At 39.9% G+C, this 8,472-nt stretch overlaps 1 long non-coding RNA gene across 1 annotated transcript; it reads right to left on the reverse strand.

Annotated features, from left to right (window-relative positions):
* Positions 1-329: 329 nt before the first annotated feature.
* LOC119412042 lies at positions 330-2,764 on the reverse strand. The gene is made up of 3 exons (XR_005186923.1): positions 2,658-2,764; positions 844-968; positions 330-704 (listed from the first exon to the last, which is right to left on the reverse strand). It is a non-coding gene; the product is annotated as an uncharacterized LOC119412042 (long non-coding RNA).
* Positions 2,765-8,472: the final 5,708 nt, after the last annotated feature.

Below are 8,472 nucleotides of genomic sequence, written 5' to 3' on the forward strand. Positions count from 1 at the left end.
CGGGGTGAAGACCGCCTCCTCTCAGGTGCGCCGAGTGTCTCCTCTGCTGAATTAAAGGTTTAAAGAGGAGGTTCTGTTTGATCCTCCTGCTGGTTCTGTTCAGCTTCATGTAAATCTGAGCCTGAAGAACCAAGACTGGACCTCCAGGGTCTCTGCTCAGCTCCTCCACGCTCGTTTGGTGAGTTTAAACTTTTTAAAATGTATTTTTAACTTCGCTCGACTTTCTCACGACTCGAAGAAAAACAAAGTTTTAATCTCCCCCGCCTCTCTCAGCTCAAACTGTCATGAACCTGACCCCCCCCCCCCCCCCCCCCCATAAAAACCTTCAATGATCGTCGATAAACTTTTATTATTTCTGTTCAAACTGCAGAAAAATCAAAGTTAAACTGAAGAACGGGCTCAGTCTAAAGAAACTAAAGACACTTTCTTTAAACAGAAGACAAAGTGAAACGAACGTCTCCAGAACACGGTCCGATCCTCCTGAAGAAGTCCTGAACCCAGAACCTCGAGGTTCTGCAGGAGCGTCCTCCAACGGGTCCTGATGGACCTCAGCGTCTCTGTGTGGACTTCATGAATGCAGCATCCGGGCCCCAGAGGTCCAGAACCAGAGCCAAGCTAATACCAGTTGGTGCACGAGATCATGAAGCTCATGTCGTCCACCTTTCTGCTTCCCATCATGCACTGGGGCAGCTCACCTGGCAACTCTGTGGAAGAAACAGTTCTGATGACCTCACAGAAATCACTTCAGGAGTTAAATCTGTTTATTTCAGGTGAAGAAACAAACAAACGTTTAAAGTGAGACTTTCAGAGACGTCTGCTGGACGAGTGGCGCTCAGGTTTTACCTTCAGGCGCCTGGTGGGCGGGTTTCTCACACTCCGCATGTTCTTCAGCTGCTTTTCTTTCCTCGGGCTTCGTCTCGTGACTCTGATCTCCTCCCATCGTCGCTGCTCAGCCCAGCAGCTCAAACCTGGAGTGAAACACAGACTTTGATTTAGTTTAAAATGCTGTTTTATTCACAGGAAGTCAGACTTGGTGACCACGGCTGATTCAATCTGCTGGAGGTCACTTTAACGTCAAAGTCAGGCAGATCTGGACCGGTTTGTTTAAAGGAACATTTATAATGGACGTGGTTTTAAAGGCTGGACATGAGGACGTTAAGATGCATCCTCAGAGCTCTGGAGACACCTGAACAACCCTGACCTCTCTGGTGTTTTAGAGGAGAAGGTCTGAGACGTCCTGCAGAACCCCTCATGGATGGTCTCCCCCGACTAGCAACCCAGAGGATTCTGTGGCCCACCAGAAGGTGGCTTCTTGTAGTCTGTTCTGGTTTGACCCAGCAGAATCCCAGAGTCTAGGATTGACCATCCAAGCTCTCTGCTGGTCCTGAGTCCAGGAGGGTCCCTCAGTTCCCCTGCTCCAGACAAGGTACCCTGTTCCCTGTAGTCCTTCTTCATCGCGGTCTTCAAGTGGCTCTTCATCTGACCCAAGACCAGTTTATCACAGACCCTACCAGAGGCTGACGCTCCAGAACACAAAGCCCCCAGGATCCGGGTACCTCCATGGTAAAGTGGGAACTCTGCAGAGTTCAGGTCTCACAGCCTCCTGAGAGGAGACCCCAAGGCAGACCCAGAGCCCTGCAGGGATTATTTATGTTCTCTAAAACACTTCCGGTCCAGCTGGAGGTCTAGGTTTCACTCCTGGACCTCTGAGACCCGACCCGGGTAAGAAGAAGAGCGTGCACGGACATTTATGATTATTTTTTTCTCATAAAACCCGTTTTAATCGTTGTGTTTGAACCCAACTCTTCAGTTTCTTTGGGTTCTGTTTGCAGAAACGGATCGGTGGAGCTGCTGAGACGGTTCTGTCACAGGTTCTGGAACAAACAGGAACAAAACGCTGCTGAATATTTTCACACGTCCATTTCAGAGGAGTCCTGTTCGCAGCTCGGAGACAAACGGAGGAAACCGGTGCCAGATAAACAGACGGGCAGCGATCCTGAAGGTTCTGTCTGTCTGACATTAATGGGTCCAACGTTCGGTCCGGACCTCAGACGGTCTGCTGAAGAAACACAGAACGACCGGACACCAAAGACAGCAGATGGTTTAAAAGGAAAGGTTCTTCTAAAGAACTTGGTGTCGTCCGTCAGCGCTCACAGGTCACCTCACTTCCTGTCTGAGCCGAGCAGATCACAGCAGCACAGGTCGGACTAAAAACAGCTCCGTCCTCTCAGATAACGTGTTGGACGTCTGCACCGCTGTCCTCCTCGGTCCCTCCTCTGTCCTCCTCTGTCCCTTCTCTGTCCTCCTCTGTCCATTCTCTGTCCCTTCTCTGTCCTCCTCTGTCCCTCCTCTGTCCCTTCTCTGTCCTCCTCTGTCCCTTATCTGGATCCAAAAACCCAGGGGTGAGACTGACCTCCACCTGAGGCTGAAGGTTCAATTCCTGCAGAGCGTCACCCATCTGACCTCACAGACTCAACAACAGCATCCTTTGGAGGAATGCATATCGCCCGCCACCATCCTGAGAAACACAAACAAGCACAAAACCTCCAACAGACAGAAGACGTTTATCTTCAGGTGCTTTCCTAAAAAAAAAATAACTGTAGATCTTTTTTAACCAAAGCCTATTGAAGAAATATCTATTAATAATCATTACAAACCTGAAATAAATATTTACAACATATTTGGTGCAACAATCCAGACTCAGTCTTTTCACGGACCAGTTCCTGCAGATCACGTGGAGGAAGAATATGTGACGCAGATTAACTGAATCTGCTGCTGAGATTATTTGTCTTTAAGATTTCCTGCTGCCATGAATAAAGTAAGCTCGTAAAGATGGATGGACTCGAGCGTTTAACTTCAGATCTTTGACACAAGTTTAAAAGTTCCTGTGGCGACAGAATAATTCTTGTTTTTGTGCCACTTTGGCCTCGACCAATGACCGACATGTTTACAGCCTCAGAGCTCCGCCCACAAACCCAAACTGGCCCTAAAAGAACCGGAACATGGAGCAGAAATTAATCTCAGCCCACCTAATCGACCCCTCTCAGCCCGGGAGGTCCTTCGGTGTCTGTCAGCCGCTGGTTCCGATTAGTTCGTGGTGTTTCCAGGCAGAGAATCCGAACCGACGTGCCGTGTAGCTGGGGAGCGCGGCTACAAAGATCCTAAAAACACAAAAGATGACGCACTCTGCGCGATAAACGAGATGACTACGTGTAGCGTCTTCTTCTTCTTCTTGGTTTTTATTGGCGGTTGGCAAAAAACTTTAAGTAGCATTACCGCCACTTACCGGTATGGAGTGTGGTTCGAAATGGTCTATTATACTTTCGTTTTCTACCTAATCCCTCCATTAATTCCTGATTAAACATACACACTTACTTATATAACCTAACTTGCATATAGTTATATATCTTTCTCTACTCAGATTCTATGGAATAACTTTGTTTTTTTAAGATACCGAATAATTATTTGAATATGTCTACTTCCCAGATCTCTCCTCACAAATTCTATTAAATTAAACTTTTCTTTACTACCTTCGCACTCTTTCAACATGCATCTTCTCTCTTCTTCATATTTACAACACTCTAAAATAACATGTTCTATTGTTTCAAACTTCTCACAATACTCACATTTTCCATTTTTATGCTTCTGTATTTTAAAAAGCGAATAATTAAGCCCTGTATGACCGAACCTTAACCTTGTTATTATTCTTTCCTCCTTCCTACTTCTTCTTCCTCTTCTTTTCCTTCCCACAGCCTTCTGAATTTTATAAAACCACCTTCCTGTTAATCCTTCGTCCCACCTTCTCTGCCATATTTTCTTCAGTTCTTCTTTGACTTTACTTTTCCCTTCAGAGTTACTCATCCTAACTGTGAAACTAATAGGATTATGTGTTGCCTTCTTTGCCGTTTTATCAGCCTTCTCATTTCCTACTAACCCTATATGTGCTGGAACCCACACAAATATCACTACTAACCCCATATTTTGTATTCTAAACAGAGTATGATATATTTCTAATAAGATATCCATCCTACTATCTGTGTTATTATATTTTATACTTATCAAAGCTGAACTTGAATCTGAGCAAATTATTGCTTGCAATGGTTTTACATCCTCTATCCATTGTAATGCCAAAAGTATTGCTAACAATTCTCCTGTATAAATTGATAACCTATCCGTGACTCGCTTCCCTATATTCACATTGAATTCTGGGATTGTAAATGCTATTCCTATTCTTCCGTCAATTTTTGATGCATCTGTATAAATTTGAACATGTCCATAATAACTATTTAAATGCAATTGCACTGCAAACCTATCTATTACATGTGATTTTTCCTGTTTCTTTGCCATTATTGATAAATCTACTATAGTTTCTGGTAGAATCCAGGGTGGTATAACTGATATTGGATCTGATTGACTAATTTCTAAAGTGTCCACTTTTAGTTCCTTTAAGTCCTTTTCAATTTTCCATCCATAACTTCTCATCTCTTTCTTTTCTTTTTCCCAACATGGTTTTAGAATTTCTTGAGTTGGATGTCCTTCCTTATTGCCCATCAAATTTAACCAGTAATTAATTCCTAACTTAGTCCTCCTTAAATCTAGTGGCATTTCCCCCGTTTCTACTTCTAATGCTGCCGTTGGTGTTGTTTTGAATGCTCCAGTACATAATCTTAGTGCTTGATGTTGAATACTATCTAATTTATCCAAATGAGTTTTGGCTGCTGAACTGTACACTAAGCATCCATAATCAATGTCAGATCTAATTATCCCCATATATATCTGCTGTAACGATTGTCTCTCTGCTCCCCAATCATTACCCACCAAACATCTTAACTTTCTCTTACATTTATCGACAATCTTTTGGATGTGAATATTCCACTTTAATTTTTCATCAAACCACAAACCTAAGAATTTTATACTCTTTACCTGTTCGATTTTTTGATTATATAATTTTAATTCTATTATCTTATTTGTTTTTTTTTTTTTTTGAAAATATAATTACCTTCGTTTTGTCCACTGAGAATTTGAATCCCCATTGCCTTGCCCACAACTCTATATTAATAATAGCCTGTTGCATTTTTTTAACTATAAACTCCACATTCTTTCCTCTTTTCCAAATAGCTCCATCGTCTGCAAAGAGTGAACAGCCCATGTCCTTTCCAATATCTACAAATATGTCATTTATCATAATCGAAAACAATAATGGACTTATTATACTCCCCTGCGGTGTGCCATTTTCCACTACATATTTATCTGAAACTACCTCCCCTATTCTTACTTGTAATTTTCTGTTTGTTAAAAAGTCTTTAATCCATTCATATATTTTCCCTTGTATCCCTAATTTGTATAATTTAATTAATAAACCCTCTACCCACATCATATCATACGCTTTTTCAATATCAAAAAATACTGCCACTACACTTTCCTTGTTTACTTGTGCTCTTCTTACTTCATGCTCTAAGCATAACATTGCGTCATTAGTACTCCTACCTTTCCGAAAACCACTTTGATAATTAGAGATATATCCCTTTTTATTCAAATAATACACTAATCTACTATTAATCATTTTTTCCATTATCTTGCATAAATTTGAAGTTAATGCTATTGGCCTATAACTTTCTGGTTTTGAATGATCTTTTCCTGGTTTAGCTATTGGTACAATAAGAGATTCCTTCCATAACTCTGGCAATTTCCCCTCCTCCCATATTTTATTAAACAATGTCAATATTATCATTTTTGACTTCTCACTTAGTTGGTTTATCATTCTATACCAAATTTTATCTTTACCTGGCGCCGTGTTTTTGGTATTTTTAAGCACTTTATTTAATTCCACTTTGGTAAACTCCACGTTCAAAAAATTATTTGTATCTTCCTCACTCTCCATTAAATTTTTATACTTAAGGACAGTACATTCTCTTCCTTTTCTTCCCTCCTCGCTAACATTATTTGTACTATGTATCTTACTAAATACTTTAGCCAATACCTCAGCTTTATCCTCATCCCTAATTATATCCTCATTCTCAACTTTTAATACAGGATAATCAAATTCTCTTTTAACTCCATTCATTTTTTTTAATTATTTTCCAAATCTTCTCAATTTTTGTATCTCTTCCTATTGTACTACAAAAATTTCTCCAATAATCTCTCTTAGCTGTCTTTATAATCCTCCTTACTAGTGCTTGCTTCCTTTTATACTCAATTAAGTTCAAATAAATTGGGTTACGTTTTAATACCTTCAAGGCTTTATTTCTTAATTTAATTGCATCTTTACACTCACTAGTCCACCATGGCACCTTTTTCTTATCATTATTACTCCCTGACTTTTTTATAGAATTTTCTGCAGCTTCCATTATTATCTTTGATATACTCTCATTTACTTCATTTATATTCATATTAAAATCTACCTTATTTAAATACATTTCACTTAAATACCTAAACTTACTCCAATCTGCCTTATTAAAGTTCAATCTTTCCCCTCTATTTTTATATTTATTTCCTATTATTCCTACCCTTATAGTTATAGGATAATGATCACTGCCTACTGTATTTCCTTTATCAACTGACCACTCACAGATACCAGCAATATCATTCGATACTATTGTTATATCTATAGTTGATTCCGTCCCCGTTTTAACATTGATTCTTGTTCCGCTTCTCTCATTGATACATACCAAATTTTTCAATTCAATTACTTCTTCTATAATCTGCCCATTTTTATCATTACTATTACCCCACATTGTACTTTTTGCATTGAAATCCCCACACCAGATTACTCTCCCCTCCAAATAATCTAATAGTTCCCCCATTATTTCAACCGATAATGATTTACATGGATTATAGAAATTTATTATTTCAAATTTACGTCCCTGCTCCCATACCTCAATTACTATGAATTCTAGCTCTTTCCCTTTTCCTACAACCTGATATTGTACCCCTTGTTTTATAAATATTCCACATCCTCCTCCCCCTCCTTCTTCACGATCTCTTCTTACACTAACATAACCCCTAATCACAAAATCTAATTTTGCTTTTAACCACGTTTCCTGCACACATATTACATCCGGTTCGCTTTCAAGTTCTTCAATATAACCTTTAAATTCTTGTCCATTAGCTATCAGGCTTCTAGCATTCCATTGAAGTATTAGCATAAACTACTTTCACCTGCTGTTCCCGACTTCTTATCCTCCTCTAACTTTTTATTTATTTCTTCCCATGTTCCTTCCTTGAATCCCAAGAATTTTTCGGCTCCTTTCACTATTATTTTAATCTTCTCTGTTTTGTTCTTAGCTTGAACAGTACAGTTGATAACATATGCTATAAATAAGACTAGATTTTCCAGTGAGTAAATGACTTTATCTTCTGGTATTACTTTAGTTTGCTGTTTTGTTTGGTTCCCCGTTTGCTCGACCCCTCTTTTTTCCTGTTCCTTCACACTTTTTACAGCTTCTGCATAGCTAATATTTTTAGTTGTTTTTATCTGCACAACTTCTTTAGCCCTCTTCCTGACCTCACACCCTCCGAACGTGACTCTATGCTTTCCCCCACAGTTACAACATTTCTCTTCTACATCTTCCTTACATTCTTCAAATTTATGATCTTCCCCACATTTTGGACATCTCTGCTTTCCTTTACATACTGCCGCAATGTGTCCGTACCTTTGGCATTTATAGCACCGAAGTGGTGGAGGTACATAAGGTCTGACTTGGAAGCTTATATATCCTATTTTTATGCTCATTGGCAGCTCTTTTCCCTCAAACTCCATTAGAATGGACTGACTCCCCACTCTCTCCCCATCCACAGTTCTTGACAGCCTTTTCATATTAGTCACCTTTGCTCCAACTATATTTTTCTTAAGTTTTTCTAGATCCTCATCTAGAGGGATCCCATATATCACTCCTCTAGTTTTTATATTATCTCCCAACATTTTTTTCTCCAGCACCACTCTTTTACATATGTTATCCACATTGAAGGCTTTATTCTTTTGCTCTATATCCTTACATTCTATCAAAAGGCTTCCGTCTCTCAAAATCTTCACCATTTCAACATCTCCTATTTTCTTTTTAATTTCTTTTGACACCCCAATTGGGCTGATTTTCTCCTGACCGTCCTCGCTCTTAAGTTTCAGAATTACTTTAAATTCCTCATTCCCAACTTTTCTCCTTACAACCCTTTCTTCCTCTGAACTGCTTTCTTCTAGATCCCTTTTACTTCCTTGATTATCTCTAACACCCTTTCCTTCACCTAGTTTCATTCCACCCCGTCCTCTTCCTCTCCCTCTTCCCACTGTCGTCCACCCTTCTGGTTCCCCTTCTTCTTCATTACCTAACTCCATTTCCATCCGAACCATTCACACACCAGTTTATGCCAATTACCGCCTTTTCCACACTCCAAGTTTGGTGTAGTTTTGAACTGTCGTTCAACTCAAACTCTCCTCCGACGCAGATTAACGTTAGCTTCCTCCTCCTCCGACGCAGA

Source organism: Nematolebias whitei, chromosome 7 (assembly GCF_014905685.2).
Source record: "Nematolebias whitei isolate Nwh7 chromosome 7, NemWhi1, whole genome shotgun sequence".
In the NCBI taxonomy this organism is placed as follows: Eukaryota; Metazoa; Chordata; class Actinopteri; order Cyprinodontiformes; family Rivulidae; genus Nematolebias; species Nematolebias whitei.